Genomic DNA, 26,602 nt, shown 5'->3' on the forward strand with positions numbered 1-26,602 from the left:
TATATATATATATATATATATATATATATATATATAGATATAAATCAACCACTACACTTCTGTCAGTTTTTCTTACTAGGGTGGCTGCATTTGCTGTGATGTTGGAAGCTATGTCACCGGTATTTCAAATACCACCAGGGTCACCTATGGTGGACAGGTTTCAGCAGAGCTTCCAGACTAAGACAAACTAGGAAGAAGGAACTTGTGGTCTACTTCTGACAAAAATTGACCAGTGAAAACCTTCTGGACAGCAGCGGAACATTGTCTGATATAGTGTTGGCAGATAAGCCCCTCAGGATGAAAGGCACTCAAAATATGACTGAGAAAGAGCTGCCTACTCAAAGTAGATTTGACCTTAATGAGGTGGATGGTGTCAAGCTTTCAAGACCTTCATTTGCCGATGTGTCACAACTCAAAATGAGAAGAAACAGCTGCAGACATCCATCAATAATAGGAACGTGGAATGTAGAAAGCATGAACTAGGAAAATTGAAAGTCATAAAAAATGAAATAGAATGCATAAAGATTGATATCCTAGGCATTAGTGAGCTAAAATATACTGATACTGGCCATTTTGAATCAGACAAACATATGTTCTACTCTACTGGGAAAGACAAATTGAAGAGGAAAGATGTCACATTCTTTGTCAAAAAGAACTTTTCAAGATCTATCCTGAAGTACCACTATGTCAGTAACAGGAAAATATCCATATGCTACAAGGAAAACCAGTTAATATGACTATTATTCAAACTTACACACCAATGACTAATGCCAAAGATGAGGAAATTGAAGATTTGTACCAACTTCTACAGTCTGAAATTGATCAAGCATGCAATCAAGTTGTATTGAAAATTACTGTGTTGATTGGAATGCAAAAGTTGGAAACAAGAAATAAGGAACAGTAGTTTGAAAACATGGCCTTGGTAATAGAAACTATGCTGGAGATAGAATTTTGCAAGTCCAAGGACTTATTCATTGCAAATACTCTTTTCAAACAACATAGAGGGCAACTATACACGTGGAACTCACTGGATGAAAAACCCAGTAATCAAATAGACTACATGTGTGGAAAGACATCATGGAAAAGCTCAATATCATCAGTCATAACAAGGCCAGGGGCTGACTGTGGAACAATTTTTCATATGCAAGGTTAAGTTGAAGCTGAAGAAAACTAAAACAAGTTCACAAGAACCAAAACACTAACTTGAGTTATAACCCACCTGAATTTGGAGACCATCTCAACAATAGATATGACTCACTGAACACTAATGATGGAAGACCAGACCAGTTGTGTGATGATATCAAGCACATTATACACGGAGAACGCAAAGCATCATTTAAAAGACAGGAAAGAAAGAAAAGACCAAAATGAATGTCAGAAGAGACTTTGAATCTTGCTCTTGGAGGTAGAGGAGCTAAAGCAAATGGAAAAAATGAAGTAAAAGAGCTGAACAGAAGATTTCAAGGGACAGCTCAAGAAGGCAAAGTAAATTACCTTACATATAATGAAAAATGCAAAGACCTGCAGTTAGAAAACCAAAAGGAAAAAACACACTCAGCATTTCTCAAACTGAAAGAACTGAATAAAAAATTCAAGCCTCACGTTGCGATTTTGAAGGATTCTTTGGGTGAAATATTGAAGGACACAGGAAGCATCAAAAGAAGATAGAAGAAATACACAGTTACTGCACCAAAAAGAATTGGTTGATGCTCAACCACTTTAGGAGGTAGCATATGATCAAGAACCAATGGTACTGAAAGAAGTCCAAGCTGCTCTGAAGGCATTGGTGAAAAACAAGGCTTCAGAAATTAATGGAATACCAATTGAGATGTTTCAACGATAGATGCAGCCCTGGAGGTGCTCACTCACCTAAATCAAGAAATTTGGATGACAGCTACCTGGCCAAATGACTGGAAGATATCCATATGTGTGCCCATTCCAAAGAAAGGTGATCAAACAGCATGTGGACATTATCCAACAATATCATTAATATTACATGTAAGTAAGATTTTACTGAAGAGCAGCAGTACATCAACAGAGAACTTCCAGAAATTCAAGACAGATTTAGAAGAGGGCATGGAAAGAAGGATATCATTGCTGATGTCAGATGGATCTTGATTGAAAGCAGAGAATACCAGAAAGATGTTTACCTGTGTTTTATTGACTATGCAAAGGCATTTGACTGTGTGGATCATAATAAATTATGGATCACATTGGAAGAATGAGAATTCCAGAACACTTAATTTTGCTCATGAGGAACTGATACATAGACCAAGAAGCAATCATTTGAATAGAACAAGAGGATACTGGGTGGTTTAAACTCAGGAAAGGTGTGTATCAGGGTTGTATTCTTTCATCATACTTATCTCATCTCTATGCTGAGCAAATAACCCAAGAAGCTGGGTTATGTGAAGAAGAATGTGGCATCAGGATTGGTGGAAGACTCACTAACAACCCGCGATATGCAGATGACACAGCTTTGCTCACTGAGAGGGAAGAGGACTGGAAGCACTTAGTGATGAAGATCAAAGACCACAGTCTTCAGGATGGGTTATACCTCAACGTGAAGAAAACAAAAAGCCTCACAACTGGACCAATAAGCCACATCATGATAGAAGCAGAAAAGATTGAAATTGTTAAGGATGTTGTTTTACTTGGATCCACACTCAATGACCATGGAAGTAGCAGTCACAAAATCAGACGAAGTATTGCATTGGTCAAATCTGCTGCAAAAGACTTTATCCAAAGGACTTATGGGCTACAACTACCACAGCCTCCACCAGACTGAGTCCAGTACAACTAGATGGTGCCCGGCTACCACCACTGATTGCTCTGACACGAATTACAATAGAGGGTCCTGGACAGAGCTGGAGAAAAATGTAGAATAAAATTCTAACTCCCAAAAAAAGACCAGACTTACTGGCCTGACACAGACTAGGGAAACTCTGAGAGTATGGCCCCTGAACACCCTTTTAGCTCAGTAATAAAGTCACTCCTGAGGTTCACCCTTTAGTCAAAGATTAGACAGGCCTATAAAACAGAATGAGACTAAAGGGGCACACCAGCCTAGGGGCAAGAACTAGAAGGCAGGAAGGGCCAGGAAAGCTGGTAATAGGGAACACAAAGTTGAGAAGGAAGAGTGTTGACAAGTCGTGGGGTTGTTAGCCAATGTCATAAAACAATATGTGTACTAACTGTTTAATGAGAAGCTAGTTTGTTCTGTAAACCTTCATCTAAGATACAATTTAAAAAAATAAAGTACAATAAAAAAATAAATTTAAAAAAGACTCTTTGAAGTGTTGAAAAGCAAAAATGTTACTTTGAGGACTAAGGTGCATCTAACCCAAGCCATATTTTCAATCATCTCATATGCATGCAAAAGCTGAACAATGTGTAAGGAAGACTGAGGAAAAATTGATGCTTTTCAACTACGGTTTTGGTTAAGAATATTGAATATACCACGGGCTGCCAGAAGAAGTACAAGTCTGGTTTGGAAAAAGTACATCCAGAGTGCTCCTTGGAATCTAGAAGGGCGAGACGTTGCCTTACATACTTTGGACATGTTATCAGGAGGGACCAGTCCCTGGAGAAGGACATCATGCTTGGTAAAGTATAGGATCATCGAAAAAGAGGAAGACCCTCAGCAAGATGGATTGACACAGTAGCTGCAACAATGAGCTCAAACACAGCTAAGATTGTGAGGATGCTGCAGGACCGGGCAGTGTTTCATTCTGTTGTACATAGGGTCTCTATAAGTGGGAGCCTTCTGGATTACACCTAACAATAACAATAACCACAATGTATAAATGGAGTCATGCAGTATGTGACCTTTTCTGATTGGCTTTTTCACTCAGCCTGATTACTTTGTTATCCATCCAAGTCGTATGTATCAATGGTAGTTCCTTTTCATTGTTGAGTAGTATTCTATGGTATGAATATACTAAATTTTGCATAGTCATTTACTTATTATGACATTTTGCTTGCTTCCAATTTTTGACTTTTTCAAATAAAGTGGTTATGTGCAACCATGTGCAGGTATTCATGTGGATAAATATTTTTGTTTATCTGGGATAAGTGCTAGGGGTGTAAATACTGTGTTTTATGTGATTGTATATTTAGCCTTTAAGAAACTGGTACACCATTTTCCAGAGTCATTGTACCATTTTATATTCCCATTAGTAATACATGAGAGATCTAGTTTCACCACATTCTTGTCAGCTTTTGGTATTCTTACTATTGTTTATTTTAGCCATTCTGATAAGTATGTTAGAGATATCAAGGTGTAAATTTTAATTTCCCTAATGGCTTCTTATCCCTGATTGGCAAAATGATTTGCACTTGACTACTAACCTAAAAATTGGCAGTTTGAATCCACACAGTGGCACTACAGAAGAAAGTCCTGGCAATCTGTCTGTAAGATTACAGCCATTGAAAACCCTATGGAGTGTAGTAATACTCTGAAAGATGTGGGGCTGCTGTGTGTCAGAGTTCACTTGACAGCATCTTGTTAATCGCTTCTTATGTTTAAGGTCTTATTAAGTGTCATATATCCTCTTCAGTAAAATAACTCTTCAGGTCTTTAGCCTGTTTTCTAATTTGATTGCTTGTTGTTTTAATGTTCTATTTTGAGAATATATATGTATAAAAAAATAAAAAAACCACTGTCGCCGAGTGAATTCCAACTCCAATTCATAGCAACCACACAGGGTTTCCAAGGCTGTAAATCTTTATGGAAGCAGATTGCCACATCTTTCCCCCAAGAAGCCCCTAGTGGTTTGAACCAACAACCTTTCCATTAGCAGTCAATTGCTTTGCCCACTGCTTCACCATGGCTCCTTATATGTATACATATACGCTTTACAATTTTTTTCCCAGTCTCCAGCTTGTCTTTTCATTCTCTTAACAGGGTGTGAGGTGTGGGATGCCCTTATATTAAAACATTTGACCTTTGGTCTTAATTCCTGAGAATTTGATCGTACCTGAGACCAATGAGTGGGGCTGACCAGAACAAGAGGGATCACCTGGAGGCCTGATGCTGATTAAGCCTCGGGAGCCATGATATCACGGCTACATGGCGAGTGCAATAAAACGCCTTGGGAGACAGAGCCTCCATGTAGCTTCTTGGGTTGAGAGAGTGAACGTGCTCCCAGGGGGGTAAGCATGTCCTTTTTCTACATGAAAGCTGTGCACAGAGACCCCTTCCGGACCTCATCCTTTGTATTTGTACTCTTTTTCTCCTAGATTAAACATAGCCCTTTCCCTTAAATTTGTGAGTACTATAAATGGGCTGATTTTTGTTCTCTATTCTGTTCCATTGATCTTTGTGCCTATCCACCATTAATACCACACTGCATTGATTACTGTAGCTATATAATAAGTCTTAGAATTAGAAGATAGGAAGTCTATCTGAATAAATCTCTCACTTTATTCTTCTTTTTCAAAATTTTTTAGCTATTATAGTTTATTTTTTCATTTACGTTTTAGAATAATCTTGTTTATATGTGCAAAAACATTGTTCAGATATTGACAAGATTCATGTTAAAACTCTTAATCAATTTTGGGAAAATTAGCATCATTACTATGTTGGGACTTCCGATCCATGACCATGGTATGTCTCTCCATTAACTTAAATCTTTTTTTTTAATCATAATTTTGTAATTTTCAGCATTCAAAATGTTAGATTTACAGATAAAAATTTTTCAGTGATTAAAAATGATATTGTATTTTTTTAAATTTTGGTTTCAATGTTTCATTGCTAGTATATAAAGATATCATTATTGTTGTACATTAACCTTGATATTGTTCTACAGGTCTCTGAAGTTCAGCTTACTGTTTTTAACCTTCTATTTTCCTCTCTTTTTTATCTTCTGAGGAAAATATATAATAATCTATTTTCAATTTTACTGATGTGTTCTTCTGTCATCTCCATTCTGTATTAAATTCATCAGGTGATTATTTTAGATTTTAGATATTATAATTTCCATTACTATAATTTCTGGTTTTTTTTTACTTTTCTGTTTCTCTGTTGAGATTTTTTATCTTTACATCATTACAAATATGCTATCCTTTATTTACCTTGGTGAATATACTTATAATAGCTTGTTTAAATTTCTTGCCTGATAATTTTAACACATAGATTTTCTAGAGAGTTAGCTCTGTTAGTTACTCTTTCCTGTGAAAATCGTCATATTATCGTGGTTTTTTGTATATGGAGTAATTTTGGATTGAATTCATGGTTAATGTAAATGTTATATTGTGAAGACACTTCATTGTATTATACTTCTCTACAGACTGATTTTTTCTTTCTTTTTTTGAAAGGCTGTTAACTTCAAACTTCAAACACTTTTTCTCACCTATTTTGGAGAGTAGATCAAATCTCAACTAAGTTCATTTCTTTTCCTTATAGCTGAAAATTGCTTTGAGTGTCCAACATGCATGCGTAATTTAGGGCTCAGCTTGAGACTTTACCAGAGTTTATACACAGATTTTAGGGGTCTCCTTTTTCTGTTCCTCTCCTTTCTGTCATTCCCAACTCACTTTATGGAGACAGAGCTTTATCACAATATTCATCAGACCTGAAACTGACATGTTTTCTATCTCAGTTTTAGTTATTTATGCAACACTGACACTGCAGCTTTTCCATTATCTATAGCCATAAATACGGTGAACTCATCTTTGCTAGTCCTTTCTTTCAAGTTTTGATTCCTGTCCAAAATCTGCCCATTCTTCAGACTTCATCAGTTCCTATAACGCCTGTTACACAGTGAATGTCTCACCCCGTACTCCTCCTCTTACCATGGCAGACTGCTGTTCTGTGGTACTCTGTGCAAATCTTATAATGAAGGAAGAGGATTTCTCAGTTCTTCTGCTCCTGTGTCATTCTGAGGATGTCCTGTGTGTCTGAGTTTCAGGTTGGATCATTCTTATCATTTCTCCCCTTCTCTGATGGCAAACACAGTTTGTCTCCTACTCAGTGCAGAGTTAAGAGCACAAACAGGCTTTCAGCCCTGCCCTCAGTGTCTAAAACTTCTATCTTTGTCAGTGAAGGTTTCTGAACTAGAGGCAGATGGTTTCTTCCTTCTGTTAGTGGAGGCTGCTGGGTAGCGTGTTTTCCTTCCTCTCCTCCAGTCACATCCAACCACTGTCTAGTATCACAGAAGAGTCCATCCTCACATCTACTTTTGCTTGTGTTTAAACATTTGTTAAATCTATTCAATGCTCAGAAACTGTGATTTCACTGAAATTTCTCCAGTCAACTCTTCTTCGGATGAAGCTTATCCTCTAGACCAGTGGTTCTCAATCTTTAGCATGCATCAGAATTACATGGAAGGTTTGGTAACACAGAGATTGCTAAGCCTTGCCCCTAAAGTTTTTGATCCAGTGAGTCTGGGAAGGGTGAGAAAATCTGCAATTCTGTCAAGTTTCTGGGTGTACTGATTGTGCTGGTCTGTAACCACTGCTCTAGATCAGCATGAGCAAAAGATGGCCCATGAGACTTCTGTTATAATAAATAAAGTTTTATTGAAACACAGCCATGGACATTCATTCGTGTATTTTCTATGGTTGTTTTCCTACATTAACAGCACCTTTGAACACTTGTGACAGAGGTCTTATGGTCAGCAAAGCCTAAAGTATTTGCTATCTGGCCCGTTACCAAAAAAAAAAAAAGTTTTTTAGATAAGTCCTCAAATACTAATTTTCCCCAAGTTCTTGAATGATTAAAATTGTTTTTCTATTACCACAGCAATTGAAGAAAATAATTTTATGTTCAGAATCCTTGGTTTATATTATCTTTTCTTAAGTTTCATAATAATATTGCTCAGTTGTTGCCTTACATTATATTGTTGAGAAGTGTAATGCCAAACTGATTTTCTGTCCTTAATAAGTAATTTAGCATTTCTACTAGATATTTTTTAACATTAAAATCGAATAAATTTGTTGGGATATTTTTTGAAGTTGAATATTTATGATAATTCCATCAAGTTTAACTAAATTCAAGGAAAACCCAATCAAAACCCATGAGATAATTTGTGAATATTAAAAAAAAATCTGATTTTGGTATTTATGTAAAAATGAATCAATTCTGAATAACAAATTATTTTAAAAGAGAAAAAAGTTTGATTAACACAAAGCTAGGGTAATCAATACATTGTGCTGTTTTCAAATTGATATTTTTATAGACCAAGGGAACAGAATAAAGAAAGTGATCATCACTTCTGTGGCCAATTGACTTTTTACAATAATGACAAAGTATATTGAGGAGGAAAGAATATTCTTTTCATCAAATGGTAATACGGCAACTAAAGATCCATAGAAGAAGGAGAAAGAGCAGGAGAAAAAAGATCAACTATTTTCTCACACAATGTACTAAGATTTTTTTTTTTAATCAGACCATATATATGCAGATAAAAACTTTTGTTGTTGTTAAGTGCCATCTCTAAGGTTTCGACTCATAGTGACCCTACCTACAATAGAACAAGACACTGCCTGGTCCTGTGCCATCCTCAAATTCGTTGCTATGTTTGAGCCCATTGTGGCAGCCACTGTGTCAGCCCGTCTCATTGAGGGTCTTCCTCTCTTTCTCTGACCTTCTGCTTTACCAAGCATAATGTCGTTCTCCAATAACTGGTCCCTCCAGATAACATGTCCAAAGTACAGAGACGAATTCTCGCCATCTTCACTTCTAAGAAGCATCTTGGCTATACTTCTTCCAAGACAGATCTACTTGTTTTCCTGGAAGTCCATGGTGTATTCAGTAATCTTTGCCTACACCATAATTCAAATGCATCAATTCTTCTTTGGTTTTCCTTACTCATTGTCAGCTTTCACATGCATGAAGTGATTGAAAATACCATGGCTTGGGTCAGGTTTACCTTAATCATCAAGGGGGCACATTTGCTTTTTAACATGTTGAAGAGGTCTTTTGCAGCAGATTTTCCCAATGCAATATATCACTTGCTTTCTTGACTGCAGCTTCCATGGGCATTGATTGTGGATCCAAGTAAAGTGAAGTCCTTGATAACTTCATTATTTTCTTCATTTATCATGATGTTCCTTATTGGTTCAGTTGTGAGGATTTTTGTTTTCCTTGCGTTAAGTTGTAAACCATACTGAAGGCTGTAGCTTTAGTCTTCATCAATAAATGCTTCAATTTCTCTTCACTTTCAGCAAGCAAAGTTGTGTCACTTGCATATCACAGGTTGTTAATGAGTCTTTCTCCAATCCTGATGCCTCGTTCTTCTTCATATAGTTCAGCTTCTCTGATTATTTGCTCAGTATACAGAGTAAATAAATATGGTGAAAGGATACAACACTGACACTCACTTTCCTGATTTTAAAACATGCCGTATCCCCTTGTAGTGTTTGAAAGGCTGCCTCTTGGTCTATGTACAGATTCCACATGAACACAATTACATGTTCGGGAATCACGATTATTCAGATATTATCTGTAATTTGTTATGTTCCACACATTTGAATGCCTTTGCATTTTCAATAAAACACAGGTAAACATCTGTCTAGTATTCTCTGCTTTTAGCCAAGTTCTAGCTGACATTAGCAATGATACATCTCATTCCATGTCTTCTTCTTAATCCGGCTTGAATTTCTGACAGCTCCCTGTTGACGTACTCCTGCAACTATTTTTGAATCATCTTCAGCAAAATTTTACTTGTTTGTGATATTAATGTTAGTGTTCAATAACTTCTGCATTCCATTGGATCACCTTTCTTTTGAATGGGCACAAATATGAATCTCTTCCAGTCGGTTGGCCAGGTAGCAATCTTGCAAATTTCTTTGCAGAGACAAGTGAGTTCTTCCAGTGTTGCATCCAATTATTGAACCATCTCAATTGATATTCTGTGAATTCCCCACTTGTCTGTCAGTTTTTCATAAGGTGGTGGCTTGCATGTTGCTGTGATGCTGGAAGCTATGTCATTTTTATTTCAAATATCAACACTGTTACTCACAATGGACAGGTTTTAGCATAGCTTCCAGACTAAGTCAGACTAAGAATAAGGACCTGGCAATCTACTTCTGAAAAAATTGGCCAGTGAAAACCTTACGAATATCAGTGGAACACTGTCTGATACAGAGCCAGAAGATGAGCCCCTCAGGTTGGAAGGCATTGAAAATATGACTGGGGAAGAGGTGCCTCCTCAAAGTAAAATTGACCTTAATGATGTGGATAGCATAAAGCTTTTGGGACCTTCATTTGCTGATGTGGCACAACACGAAATGAGATGAAACATCTGAAACCAACCATTAACAATCCAAAAGTGGAAAGTACGAAGTATGAATCTAAGAAAATTTAAATTTGTACAAAATAAAAGTGAGTACTTGAAGATCGATAACCCAAGCATTAGTGAACTGTAATGGACTGGTATTGACCGTTTTGAATTGGAAAATCATGCGGTCTATTATGCCCAGAATGACTAATTGAAGAAGCATGGCATTGCATTGGAGCCCTGGTGGTGAAGTGGTAGAGACCTTGGCTGCTAACCAAAATATTGGCAGTTCAAGTCCACTAGCTGCACCTTGGAAACCCTATGGGACAGTTCTCTGTCCAATAGGGCCATTATGAGTCATAATTGACTCAGTGGCCGTGAGTTTGGTTTGGTTTGACTTTGCATTCCTTATTATAAGGAACATTTCAAGATCTATCCTGAAGTACAAAGTTGTCATGACAGGATAACATCCATATGCCTACAAGGTAGACCCGTTATACAACTATTATTCAAATTTATGTACCAAGCATGAAGGCCAAAGAAGAAGAAATTGGACATTTTTCCCAACTTCTGCAGTCTGAAATTGATCAAACATGACATCAAGTTGCATTGATAATTACTGGTAATTTTCCCATAGAATCCAATACTGCAACTTGAGGTTTGAATTTTTTTCTTCAGTTCTTTAAGCTTGAGAAAAGTCAAACACGTTATTCTCTTTTAGGTTTCTAATTCCTGGTCTTTGTACATTTCTTTGGAAACTCTGGTTGCTTAGTGGTTAAGAGCTACAGCTGCTAACCAAAGGTTGGCAGTTCAAATCCACCAGGCACTCCTTGGAAACTCTGTGGGGCAGTTCTACTCTGTTCTATAGGGTAGCTAAGAGTCGGAATCAACTCGACAGCAATGGGTTTGGTTTTTTTTATATATTTCTTTATAATACTTTACTTTATCTCCCTGAATTGCTTTTTCAAGTCTTTTTTCTGTTCAGCTCTTTCACTTCATCATTTTTTCTATCTGCTTTAGTTATTCTAAGCTCAAATAGCAAATTTCAGAGTCTCTTCTGACACCCATTTTGGTCTTCTCTTTGTTTCCTTTCCTTTTAGTGACCTTTCGCTTTCTTCATGTATGATGTCCTTGATGTCATCTTACAACTTGTCTGGTCTTTGGTCATTAGTGTTCAGTGTGTCAAATCTATTCTTGAGATGATCTCTAAATTCAGGTGGGATATACTCAAGGTCATATTTTGGCTCTCATGGACAAGTTTTAATTTTTTTCAGCTTTGACTTTAACTTCCATAGGATCAATTGATGATATTTTCTGCAGTTGGCCTTTGCCTTTTTCTTACTGATGATATTGAGCTTCTCTATCGTCTCTTTCCACAGATGTAGTCAAATTGATTTCTGTGTATTCCATCTAGTATGGCCCATGTGTATAGCCACCGTTTATGTTGTTGAAAGATTGTATTTCCAATGAAGAAGTCATTAGTCTTAGAAAATTCTATCATGTGATCTCCCTTGTTTCTATCATCAAGGCTTTATTTTCCAACTACTGATCGTTCTTTTATGTTTTCTATTTTTGCATTCCAATCTCAGGTTATTATCCATGCATCTTGATTGTATGTTTGATCAATTTCAGGCCTCGAAGTTGGTAAAAATCTTCAATTTCTTCTTCTCTGGCTTTAGTGGTTGGTACAAATTTGAATAATAATTATATTAACTGGTCTTTGTTTTAGATGTATGATTATTATTCTATCACTGACAGCACTGTACTTCTGGATAGATTTTGAAATGTTGTTTTTGATGATGACTGCAATGCCATTCCTCTTCAGTTTGTCATTCCTGGCATAGTAGACAGTATGAATGTCTGATTCAAAATAGCCAACAGCAGTCCATTTCAGCTCACTAATGTCTAGGTCATTGATCTTCAAGTGTTCCATTTCATTTTTACCACTTCCAATTTTCCTAGATTTATACATTGTATGTTCCACATACAAATTATTAATGGATGTTTGCTGCTGTTTCTTCTCATTTTGAGTCATGCAACATCAGCAAATGAAGGTCCTGAAAGCTTGACTCCATCCATGTCATAAAAGTCAACCTTACTTTGAGGAGGCAGCTCTTCCCTAATCGTATTTTTAGTGCCTTCCAACTGTTGGGGCTCATCTTCTGGCACTGTATCTATGTATATCTATCTTATATAGATAAAAAACTATGGCTCTAAAATATCTAGAGAATTTTGACACTGGACTTGACAAATATTTCATAGAGATGACACAAAAAGTTAAGTGAAAGAGGTCATTACATATGATATGATTCAATTAATACTAAAGTTTAGAAAAGGAAAAATTATTATAGTGACAGAAAGATCAATTTTTGTTATAGTCCAGGGATTGTGGGAGAGGTTTGGATTACAAAGGGTCATGAGGGAATATTTTAATATTATGACACTTTTCTGTAACTTGTTTGTAGTAGAGGTAACAAGATTGTACAAAATGAACAAGATAATCATGAAGATGGTACAGGCCTGGGTAACATTCTGTTCTGTTAAACAAAAGGCCACCATAAGTCAGAATCAACTCAACTGCAACAATAGCAGCAACAGCTAAAATGAATAAATTTTATTTTATGTATATTGTGCCTCAAAAGAACTAGTGTTAAAACAAAAAAAAGCCATATAGTTTTGGAAAGATGTAAATTTGCCTGTATTTTTAGATGTCTTCTCTATCTATATATATATACTGTACATTTCATTATATTACAAGTTAAAATATAAATTATTTTGGTGACATACATAAAGATTGTCTTGCAAATACTGACTTCAATTAACATTTTGGAAACCCTGGTGACTTAGTGGTTAAGAGCTACAGCTGCTAACCATAAGGTTAGCAGTTTGAATTCACCAGGTGCTCCTTGGAAACCCTATTGGGCAGTTCTACTCGGTCGTATAGGGCCTCTATGAGTCAGAATCAGCTGGACGGCAACTGGTTTGGTTTGGTTGGTTTATTAACATTTTGATTGATTTTAAGCGTTATCTTTGAGAATATTTGTTATTATTAAATTTCATAATTTATATAGTATGCTAACTAGAATACATAATAAATTATGTCTGGGGAAGCGTGTAATCAGCCAAGGTCATGCAGTGGTTAAGAGCTCAGGCTGCCAACCAAAAGACTGGAAGTTCAAATCTACCAAACACTCCTTGGAAACCCTATGGGGCAGTTCTACTCTGTCCTGTAAGTTTGCTATATGTCCATGGCAACGGGTTTTGTTTTCTAACTAGAACACGTAGTAAAGTATGTGTAGGGGAGCATGTATCCTTTTAAGTTAATATTAACAAAAAATATATAAAGTGCTTTCTAAACATTTTATTCAAAGTATCTTAGGAAAAATAAAATCTATGTTTGTTGAAAAACAGTATACATATCTCCTATTTTTATTGTTTTCCTGCATCTATTGTTTCACCCACCTTCTTATTTTTTATTTTTGTTTTTTCAGCTAATCACCTATGTGAATTTTAGCAACTTCATTTGGATTTTTACATCAGTGTTTTATTTTTCTAAGAGAAGAAAAGTCTAAAAAATTTCTGTATAGATATCTAGCTTTAGTAGGTTGGGATGGATGACTAATAACTACAATAAATTTTACTCCTTCTTCCTAAAATGGAGACTATAAGCAGATTTCGATGATGCTTCCCTTTAAGGCCACACTCTAATCTTGTCTCTTGAGATCAGATTATTGATTACAAAGAATGACACGGAATAAACAATATACAGAGAAAGTGTAGCAATTCACTCCATGAATCCTTTTATTTGCTTAATTCAAATCTATTTTTCTCACTGGAAGTTTCACTATAAAAACTTTATATCAAAATGTTTTCATTAAAATATTTACAATAATGTTGTGGCAAGGTAAAATTTAAATGTCTATTTTTTTCAAAATGAACTGCCACCTGGGAAACGGTGGCAAATAGTTCTTCAATGAACACTACCTTATACCATAACTAAGAAAGGAGAGAATGCTACTGTCAATAAATGTATATTTAAATATCTAATTAAGTGTTAATCAATAAATAAAATCCTTCTACTACTGAAAGGCACATCACATATAAATAACATATTTTTGAATGATATTTGCTACAACCTCTCAAACTACTTTATGTTCCAAAAAGGAAAATAGAATTTTCTATTAAAATGAAAGTCATGCTCATTCTTGTTTTTTTTTTTAAAAAAAGTGACATGCAAAAATAAAATGGAATCATGACACTCACCAGAAATTGATTACAAGCTATGTGATCCCTCTTCTGGCATATTTTCGACAGAAACATGAAATCATTCAATCATAATTTTACTTAAAATGCTGAGTATACATTTTATATAGACTTGAAAATCTTATAATCAGCAATCAAACTGTAAATTATATTTTGATTAACAAGATTACATTTTTAAAATCTCAGGGCAGAAGCACCTGTCACAGTAATTTTTTCTTTAAATAAACCAAAAAAGAGTGTGCATTATTTTGTGTAATATTTAAGAATATTATTGAACATTTTGCAAAGGCATTAATTGCCTGCTTAAATAGAAGCACTTTAATATACCAAATTTGGTAGCATTTTTGCTTGCCTTCAGGCTACCATATTTCTATTCTCTGGAATCAGGCCAGAGTATTCACACTCAGCATTAGTGTCGTTCATACCAGGAACTTTCCATTGTGAAATGTCATTATGCTGGATGCATCGGTGAAACTACTAAATAATTAAATGGTAGATATCTTTCCCTATAATAACAAAATATGGTCAATGTGTTAAACATATATAGTTATGTATTTACATAATCTATGCACACACTGATGTGTATAACCTAAATGTAAATTTAAAAATACATGACAGAAATAACTTACTTATTGGTCACTTTAAGTAAGGAATAGAAAGACTTGCAACATAATATTTTAGTTCTAGTTTTCAAGTTTGATGCCTGAGCTGAAAAGAGTAATCTTACTCGTTTTCTACTGTCGCCATAACAAATAACCAAAAACTTAACAACTTAAAACAACACAAATTTAGTATGTCAGGAGTTATGTTTGGCTATATTTATTTCTCTGATTTGGTTTCAGTCAAAACTAAGGTTTCAGTCAGCTGGACTTTGAGAATATTTTATTTTCAAGCTCATTGAAGTTGTTGGAAGAATCCACATTGCTATGGGTGTAGCTCTGAGATTCTGTTTCCTACTCATGCAAGGAATCTCTGATTTCTTCTATCACTCTCACTTGCTCCAGCCAGAGAAAATTCTCACCTTTTACAGGATCATGTGATTACAAAGGCCCACCTGGACAATCCACAGAAATCTTTTTATTTCAACATCCATCACCTTAATTACACCCGTAAAGTTCATTTATGTCATGTAATGTAACATAGTCACAGGTTCCTGGAGTTAGAGTATTGACCTCTTTTGGGGGCCATTATTCTGCCTATGCTGAGTAAATAATCCAAGAAACTGAATTATGTGAAGAAGAACAGGGCATCAGGATTGGAGGAAAACTCATTAACAACCTGTGTTCTGCAGACAACATGACCTTTCTTGTTGAAAGTGAAGAGGACTTGAAGCACTTACTGATAAAGATCAAAGACTACAGCCTTCAGTATAGATTATGCCTCAACATAAAGAAAACAAAAATCCCCACAACAGGACCAATAAGCAACATCATGATAAATGGAGAAAAGATTGAAGTTGTCAAGGATTTCATTTTACTTGGATCCACAATTGAAGCAGCTGTCATGAAATCAAACGACACATTGTATTGGGCAAATCTGGTGCAAAGGACCTCTTGAAAGTGTCAAAAAGTGAATATGTCACTTTAAAGACTAAGGTGCCCCTGACCCAAGCCGTGGTGTTCAATTGCCTCATATGGATGTGAAAGCTGGGCAATGAATAAAGAAGACCAAAGAAGAATTGATGCATTTGAATTAATGTGTTGGTGAAGAGTATTGAATATATCATGGACTGCCAAAAGAATGAACAAATCTGTCTCAGAAGAAGTACAGCCAGAATGCTCATTGGAAGCAAGAATGTCCAAACTCCATCTCACATACTTTGGACATGTTATCAGGAGTGAGGAATCCCTGGAGAAGGACATCATGCTTGGTAAAATAGAGGGTCAGCTTAAAAAGAGGAAGACAATAACATGGATTGACACAATGGCTGCAACAATGGGCTCAAGCATAACAACTATCATGAGGATGGCAGAGGAGCGGGCAGTGTTTTCGTTCCATTGTACATAGGGTCACTATGAGTCAGAAGCAACTCGACAGCACCTAACAACAACAACATTCTGCCTATTACAATAATAAACCACTTCAATGCAGGTGTAGTGGTTAAGAGCTACGTCTGCTAACTGAAAGTCTGCAGTTGGAATCCATCAGGTGCTCCTTGGAAACTCTTTGGAGCAGTTATACTCTGTCCTGTAGGGTCACTATGAGTCAGAATCAACTCGACAGCAAAGGGTTTTCAATGTCACAAAATGAGGGATTGGTAGAATCAGGATTTAAGTAAGCCTCTAGTGATCTTTCAACTACATCCATTCTAAAACCTACTTTTCCTAGGCCTTCATTTAGTAAAACAAAGGTTTAATATTTTAAGTAGACACAGATATGGACACAATCAAATGAGATCAGCAAGCTAGAATTATGTTTCATATTTGAATCAAGATTTAGAAAATGAGTTATTTTTATTTAAAAATCAACATGTATTTGAATATCTGTGTGTTTATATACATATATATATATTTATGTAATAAATATACATTATATATATCTATAATAAAGTAATATTCAGTGAAGCCTGAGAGCCGGACCTTGACAGGACTGCCTTGTTTTTCTGGGTCTCACAAGTTTTCCACCTTTGACAAGGTGCAGTCTTACCACTTTCTACCACTCATTTTAGTGGAAAATAAAATCTGAGTTCTCCTTCTCTGATAGGTTTCTGCTTTACACAAGTTCAGGTTTTTGAAGGTTTTACTGTGTATGAATACATATATATGTACATATGTATACGTACACATATTTACACACAGAAACATATATAGTCGGCATAATTTGGGGGCAAAGGTCAACTGATATAAAGCCTCATTGCATCTGAAGTGTGTATGTGGGCGGGTGGGTGTGTGTGTGCCCCCAGGTAGGTTTTAAATGAATTACATCTGAGCATCTGAGAAAAGAAGCAACAATTTGAATGTATCAAACTGAGACAGATGCTGTGAGAAAAGGAAGTCTAATTAGCATAGTAAAAAAAGTATTAGTCTTTGGATACTGTGTTTCTGAACAGGTTTGTTTCATAGTAGCACCTTGCTCTTTATAGTTTTGCAACACAGCATATGTTGTATTTCTTTTTTTTTGAAGGAAAAATAATAATATCCAGTATTTGAAAAGTACAATTACAATCTTGATCTATCCCACACTTTTAAGAAAACCACATTTGTCATAAGTACACAAGGATTCATATCAATATATTTCATTCAAAGCATCATAACATATTAAGGTTTTTTAAAACACAACAAAATAAAATTTTATATAAATAATAAAAATATACTCATTCTAGGGAATTATAAAAAAGCCTTTAATATTTGATGGTTCCAAGAAATATTTATAATACAAATTAAACCAATATTGTATCTTAATGACCATAAAACTCCATTTGAAAATGGTTTCTTTCCACTAATTTTGTACCTATGTGGTGAATTTTAATAGTATGTTTTTATATAAATTGAGAAGAAAGGATAAAAGTGGAATTAAACTTACAAACTAATCGAGTTTGGAAGAGAATCATAGAATTTAAATAAAGTAGAAAAAAAAAATACCTGAACATAAATTTTTGAAATAGTATGTTGACAAAAGTAAAAAAATAATTAGTTGAAAATAGTAATACAATAAGTAATTTCTTGGAAAAACAATAAAGAAAATAGAATAGAAAAGATGACAAAAATAATGGTTGCTTTTTCTCTGCCTTTCTCAAAACACACACACACACACACACACACACACACACACACACACTTTCATGGAAGTGGGGATTGAATCTATTTTATTCCTTGTGGTAGACAGAATAATGACACCCACATCCTAGTCCCCAGAGGCTAAGTATGCTACTTTGCATGGCAAAGGAGTCTTTCTAGATGTGCTTAAGCTAAGGATCTCAAGAAGGAGAGAGAAATCATCCTGAATTATCTAGATGGGCTCATTGAAATCACACTGGTACTTTTAAGTGAAGAAGGAAGGTAAGAAGGTCAAAATCAGAGAGAGATTTGAAGATGGAAGAAAAGGCCACTAGCCAAAGAACAAACGTTTCTTTTAGAAACTAGAAAAGGCAAGGGAATAGAGTTTCCTCTAGAGCTTCTAGAAGTTTCCTTTATTTTGGTCTAGTGAAACCCATTTTGGACCTAGAATGACAAGAAAATTAATTATGTAGTTTTTAGCCACTGTTTGGTTGTTTGTTAAACAGCACTGGAAAACTAATACACTGCTGTATTTTCAGCACCTAGAATAGTCCCTGGCACAAATTAATTAGTAGTAAGCATTTGTTGTTTTTGAACAAATGAACAGGGTCAGGAAATACTATATATGAATATGAGGTGCTATATATATATATGTGTGTATAGTTTTTGTCATTGATAATAATTTTAATTACAAAGAGAAAGATGGCATGTGCTTACGTATTAATTTTTTCCATGTAACTTCTATCCTTTTGGTATTCAAGTTAGGAGTTATAAAATGTCCAAATAAATTTTGAATGAAATTAAGCTTTTTCTTGAGTCCAAAACTGGGAGGCACTCTAAATAAAGCTCATCCTTCAGTCTCGCCAATCTCCATTTGGTATTAGGAACATACATCATTATATACCATCTAGGGTTCATGAGACTTTACCTCATTTATATTAATCATAAATGATTTTTAAAAAGACTTTACTAATTGTTTTCAATGTTTAACAAACTTGAGCCAAATCCTTATCCTAAAGAAGATATTACTCCACCCTACTTTGAGAAAGAGCAGAGAGGATAAAATTCATTTAAGTAACATAATATTATTATAAAATGGTAAGATGAACAATTAGATGAACCAGTAGCAGCAAGACTGTACTGCTTTTTAACAAATCCCCTTTGACTAAGAAAGCAAAAGTACGTTTTAATGTTTAATAAAGGCTTGAGACCTTGTGACACATGTAAAAATCCTAACTGCTCTTTGTAGATGAAAGAGAATGATTTCCTATCATTGAAGTGTGAGTTGCTTCAAAGACATAAGTAACAACATTCACTATTTCCCTTTGGAATTGCACACAAATTATAGCTCTAACATGTGAACCATACTCTAGTAATAAAAGGTATGCTAAACAAGATTTCAGGAAATAGAGAATCCTGAAACCTTAAAATGAAGAATTGTTTTTGTGTTGTTTTTGAATGTAAGTGAAAGTAGTATCTTTTAATTATTTTACGTATTAAAATATAAAAAAACACTGTATTGTGTGTTTGTCCCTGTGTGCAAACCTAACATTTGCTTTATGTTCCCTTGCAGAGTGATCTCAAATGTCCTTGTTGACATGTAGATTGAAATATTACTACCTAATAAGTGACCCTTTATAAATGTGATAATATCCCAAAATATTAAAGCTACTATATTAATGTCAGTATATTAACCAACAGCTAAGTTTCAACTACACTTTCGGCACAAATATGAACAAACGCTATGATAATGGACAGGCTTAATTAACACTTTTTTTTTGAAGTAATAGAGATGAAAATGTTGCAACTATAAACAGTTCGTAATTCAGATTTCAAAGAAACTGACTTCAATAGCTTCCAGCCCAAGTACTTAATTCCCATAGATGCCTAGCTGTCAGCAGGGATAACTGCAAAAACTGGCCGTTCTCAGAAGTTACTGCAGTGACCTAAAAATACAGAACTGACTGGAACTTGCATCTAAATAGAGGGAATAAACTCAGAACTGGAAACATTAGCTGCCTCAATTCACACCTTTCACACAAATATAAAAGGATTGGGTTGGGTGATTTCTAAGTTCCATTTCAAGCGTGACGTTGCTATAACAAAAGGTCGAGAAATATTAATTTGTTGTAGGTGGCATTTTCAACATTCTTACCTGTTTCTCAGAAAAGTTGCTTAATTAAAATTTATAGGTCCGTATAAGAAATAATTTACAGACTCGAAGGATAATTGGGAATAGAAGATTTATAAAACGAAACAAAATTTAAAAGTCCATTAGCATCTATTTTAAGATTCAGTATATTATGATGTGCTTTTAAAATAGTTTACAGAATTTAAAAACTTTATAGAATGTTGTACACTATGACAAGCCTTCAATTATTTATCCATTCATCGATTCACTTATCTAATATTAACTGAATACTTAAAATGTGCCAATCAGTATGCTAGTTGTATAAAAACAAAAAACAGAAGCTGGTACTTTAAAAGGTAAAATCCGTTAGTACTGAGATGGTCAATCCAGTTTATTAGAATGGAACTCATCTGAGTAAATATATGTCAATTACAATCTCATTTGACTGACTAGGTCCTGGGAAAATTATCAAATATTCTAGACTTCCTATGTCCATGCAATTATAAAAGTTATAGAAAGATTGATGATAATGGCTATTAAATCTTTGGAAAAGACTGAAGCTTTAAAAAAAAAAATAGTTACTTATGAAGTAAGAACAATTTCTTAAAATATATTTCTTTACAGGAAAGTGTAAATGTATGGGTTTTATAATATGGAGACACTTTATTTAAAATTTGCTTTACTTTTTATGGCCGATGTTGTTGTTAGGTGCCTTTGAGCAGATTCCAACTCATAGCCACCCCATGTGACAGAGTGGTCAAGTGCTCAGCTAGCTGCTAACTGAAAAGTTGGCAGTTTGAACACACCAGCTGCTCTTTGAGAGAAAAGGCCTGACAATCTGCTCCTGTAACGATTACAGCCTAGGAAATCCTATGAGGGCAGTTCTACTCCATCACACAGGGTTACTATGAGTTGGAGTTGATTGGGCAACGCGACAACAACAAAACAAATCATTACAGGAGCAGATCACCAGGTCTTTTCTCCCATGGAGCCACTAGGTGGGTTTAAACCACCAACCTTTCAGTTAGCACCCTAGCACTTAACCTTTATGCCACCAGGGCTCCTTTCTTATGAACAATACAGTTCCCTAATATTTATTTGAAAGCTAAAGCAAACCTCCAATCATCCCATGATAGGAGAATAATTCTTTATTTCAGATATTTTCTTTATACATTTAAAGCCAGTTTCACTGGCATAGTATACACTATTGAGCAATTCTAAAAAAAATCAACTCATCAACATAAGAAACCTGATTTTCTGAGAATGCTTAAGTCTGTATATTTATTCCTCAACCAATGTAAAAAGGCAAAGTGGTGTTGACATATTCCTTGCTGTGAAAGTTATTTTATGGTTCCATCAAAAGATTAATCATACAGATAGAAAGATGTTTCATGCAAAATCTTATAAAAAAGGATGGAAGATTATATGTTATGTAAGCATATTTTTGCTAAACATAATAATCGTCAAAGTTTCTGATTAGATGTCAGCATTTCTTGAAAAAGTAAACAGATTAGAATTGCTAGACTAAGCCTCAATTCAGCTCTTTGCTTCCTTTTATTAGGCGAACATTCTAAACTACAATTTCTGCTTATGATTTCAGTTGACTTCATTGTATTAAAAAATTGATTTGTTTTTCTTCATACATATTTTCTTTTTAAGGCTCCTAGTTAAATCTAGTCTCAAGTTTTAAATCCTGTTTTCCTGTAAATCACCCTCCCTCAAATTGAGCAACTACAAACTTTGTTGATCTGGAATAAAAATGTTTAGACAACATTGAAACCAATGCAATCAGTCAAGTGCTTACAATTTGGTGGATGAGTTAGGTTTTTAGTATATTATGGAATCATTGAAAATTTCCAAAAAAATATATTGTTGTAACATTTCTGCATATATCTCATTCTTTTATACTGTGTCCACTTGGGTAGCCTGGAACTAAGTTTTCAGAAATTCCCTTTCGTACATGTTTCTTATTTAGAGATTAAGAGAGAGAGAAGGAGAGAGACACAATATTGCATGAAATTTGCAAGGCAGAAGTGAAACAGTATTCACTAGTTTCTGCAGGTCATTGTGAGAAATTCAAAGGTATTGTTGAACTTCACTTTGTCTTTGCTCCACTCCAACAGTGAGAGAGAGACAAATAGATAACCAGCCGGTTCTTGTTTGCTCTTACTGGCTGTGTGTCCAGTTTTTTCTCCCAGCTACTGACCTGTCTGATCAAATCTGCCACTAGACTCAGAAGCAAAATTGTTCCATTTCTCTCATTTAACACTGACTGCTAGTTACTGATACCAGAAATAATTCCAAGAAACTGAAAATTAAGAAGAATAGTTTGGAATTGGCAATCTTATCTGATTAGATTTGAAGGGAATCTTGTCCCTATGGAGCCCTGGTGGCAAAGTGGTTAATTGCTACGGGAGCTACGGCTGGTAACCAAAAGGCTGACAGCTTGAATCCAACAACTGCTCCTTGGAAACTCTATGAGGTAGTTCTTCTCTGTACTATAGAGTCGTTAGGAATTGGAATCGACTCAACGGCAGCAGTTTGGTTTTTTGGTTTTGTCCCTATGGCCACTGTTAAAAGAGACACTGAAAATACACGGCAAACAGTGAAAAACAGTTACTTCAATAATCACCTGTAAACATCTGTAATCAAGTGTATACCTAAAATATTAACTTATTAAGTAGTTTCTGGCATAAAAGAATACTTTAAAGAAAAGAAGTATGTGGGAGTTAGTGGGTTGCTTCTAAATTCTCTGGGCAACTTAGAAAATCATCAGATCAGAGCAAATTCTCAGATAAAGACCACGTTAAGGATCAGAAAGCTACTGTGACTCTCTTGAAAGAAATCTTTATCTTATTTAGACACATAACTGAGATTTCTAAAAATCTGAGGAAAAGACTAAACCTGGTTGAATTACAGTGCAAATTCAAGTGACAAGCACACAATATATGTAATGTTACCTTTTAAGTATTGATTAGGAAGGCAAGGGACCGTGAAAATCGGAGAGTCTACATATAGGAAGATTGTAATGACATGATTTTGAAAGGCATATTCCTTCTAAATAATATTAAATATTTTTCATGTATGTTGTTGTTAGGTGTCATCAAGTCTGCTCTGATTCATAGAGACACTATGTACAACAGAATGAAACACTGCCGGGTCCTGTGCCATCTTCACAATCATCGTCATGCTTGAGCCCATTGTTGCAGCCACTGTGTCAGTCCATCTCGATGAGAGTCTTCCTCTTTTTTGCTGACCCTCTACTTTACCAAGCATGGTGTCCTTCTCCAGGGACTGGTCCCTCTTGATAACATGTCCAAAGTATGTGAGTTGAAGTCTCGCCATCTTTGCTTCCAAGGAGTATTTCAGCTATATTTCCAAGACAAATTTGTTCATTCTTCTTGTAGTCCATGTTTTACTCAATATTCTTCACCAACACCAATTTCAAATGCATCAATTCTTCTTTGGTCTCCCTTATTCATTGCCCATCTTTCGTATGCATCTGATTTAATTGAAGATATTGTGGCTTGAGTCAGGCGCATGTAAGTCCTCAAAGTGACATCTTTGCTTTTGAAAACTTTAAAGAGTACTTTTGCAGCAGATTTGCCCAGTGAAATACTTCATTTGATTTCTTTTTTTTTTTTTTAAATTGTACTTTAGGTGAAGTCTTACAGAACAAATAGTTTCTCATTACATGGTCAGTACGCATATTGTTTTATGACATTGGTTAACAAACCCACAACATGTCAACACTCTCCCTTCTCAACCTTGGAGGACTTTTTCTCTTTTTTGATGAAAATATGCGTAGACAAATATACACCGTTTCAAAAATTTCTACATGTTCAATTCAGTGACATCAATTACATCCTTCCAGTTGTGCTGCTATTCTCACTATCATTTTCCAAATTATTCCATCATCATTATCTTCAACTCACTGCTCCCTAGGCTTCCCATCAAATCTTTTGAGTTGCTGTTGTCAATTTCATCTCACATAATTCTTTTTTTTTTGTACTTTAGATGAAGCTTTACAGAACAGAATACTTTCTCATGAAACAGTATACATATTGCCCTATGACAATGGTTAACAAACCCATGACATGTCAACACTGTCCTTTCTCAACCTTGGGATCACTATCACCAGCTTTCCTGTCCCCTTATGCCTTCTAGTCCTTGTCCCTGGACTGCTGTGCCTCATTAGCCCCATATTGTTTTATGGGGCTGTCCAAACCCCGGCTGAACTGTGAACCGCGGGAGTGACTTCACCACTGAGCTAAAAGGGTGTCCGGGGGCCATACTCTCGGAGTTTCTCCAGTCTCTGTCAGGGCAGTAAATCTGGTCTTTTTTTTTTTTTTTTTTTTTGCTAGAATTTTGTTCTATATCCTTCTCCAGCTCTGTCCAGAACCCTCTGTTGTGATCCCGGTCAGAGCAGTCAGTGGTGGTAGTCTGGCACTATCTAGCTGTACTGGACTCAGTCTGGTGGAGCCTTGGTATCCATGGTCCATTAGTTCTTCAGACTAATTTTTCCCTTGATCCTGTTCTCTTCATTCTTCCTTGTTCCTGAAGGGGTAAGACCAGGGGAGTATCTTAGACAGCTGCTCACAGGTTTTTAAGAACCCAGAGACTACTCATCAAGATAGAATGTAGAACATTGTCTTTATAAACTGTGTTATGCCATCTGAGCTAGATGTTCCCTGAGAACATGGTCCCCATGGCACTCCACCCAGCAATTCAGTCCCTCAGGGAGTTTGGAGCTTCCATGACCTTTCCTTGTACAAGTTGTGCTGGCTTTCCCAGTATCGTGTACTGTCTTACCCTTCACCAAAGTTACCACTTATCTATTGTCTATTTAGTTTCCCACCCCACCTCCCCATCCCTTGTAACCAACAAAGATTGTTTCTTTTTGTGTGTAAATGTTTTCATGAGTTTTTACAGTAGAGGTCTCATACAATATTTGTCCTTTTGTGACTGACTTATTTCACTCAGCATAATGTCCTCCAGTTTCATCCAAGTTATGAGATGCTTCACAGATTCATCATTGTTCTTTATTGTTACATAATACTCTATTGTGTGTATGTACTATAGTTTGTTTATCCATTCATCTGTTGATGGGCATCTAGGTTGTTTCCATCTCTTTGCTATTGTGAACAATGCTTCAGTGAACATGGGTGTGCATATGTCTATTCGAGTGATGGCTCTTATTTCTCTAGGATATATTCCTAGGAAGTGGGATTGCTGGATCGTATGGTATTTCTATTTCTAGCTTTTTAAGGAAGCACCGTATCATTTTCCAAAGTGATTGTATCATTATGCATTCCCACCAGCAGTGCATAAGATTTCCCATCTCCCCACAGCCTCTCCAACATTTATTATTTCCAGTGTTTTTGATTCGTGCCAGTAATGCAGAGGTGAGATGGTATCTCTTTATGGTTTTAATTTGCATTTCTCTAATGGTTAATTATTGTGAGCATTTCCTCATGTGTCTGTTGGCCACTTGAATGTCTTCTTTGGTGCAGTGTCTGTTCATTTCCTTTGCCCATTTTTTAATTGGATTATTTGTCTTTTTGTTGGACAGGTGTTGGATCTTCTTGTAGATAATAGAGATTAGACCTTTGTCTGACTTGTAGTATCTAAAAATTTTTTCCCAGTCTGTAGGTTCTCTTTTTACTCTTTTGGTGAATTCTTTTGAAGAGCATAGGTGCTTGATTTTTAGAAGATCCCAGTTATCTAACTTATCTTATGGAGTTTGTGTATTGTTGGTTATCCTTTGTATCCTGTTAATGCTGTGTATTAGGGACTCTAGCATTGATCCTATTTTTTCTTCTGTGAACTTTATAGATTTTGGCTTTGTATTTAGGTCTTTGATCCATTTTGCATTAGTTTTTGTATGTGGTGTGAGGTTTGGGTCCTGTTTCATTCTTTTGCAGAAGGACATCCAGTTTTGCCAGCACCATTTGTTAAAAAGACTGTCTTTTCCCCATTTGATGGTCTTTGGGCCCTTGTTGAAGATCAGGTGACTGTAGGTAGATGGATTTATATCCAGGTTCTCAGTTCTGTTCCATTGGTCAATGTGTCTGTCTGTCGTTGTGCCAGTACCAGGCAGTTTTGACTACTGTAGCTGTATAGTAGGTTCTGAGGTCAGATAGTGTGAGTCCTCCTACTTTATTCTTCTTCTTCAGGAGGGCTTTACTTATTCGGGGCTTCTTCCCTTTCCGCATAAAGCTAATGATTAGTTTTTCCATCTCTTTGAAGAATGTTGTTGGTATTTGGAT

Source organism: Trichechus manatus, unplaced genomic scaffold (assembly GCF_000243295.1).
Source record: "Trichechus manatus latirostris isolate Lorelei unplaced genomic scaffold, TriManLat1.0 scaffold00124, whole genome shotgun sequence".
In the NCBI taxonomy this organism is placed as follows: domain Eukaryota; kingdom Metazoa; phylum Chordata; class Mammalia; order Sirenia; family Trichechidae; genus Trichechus; species Trichechus manatus.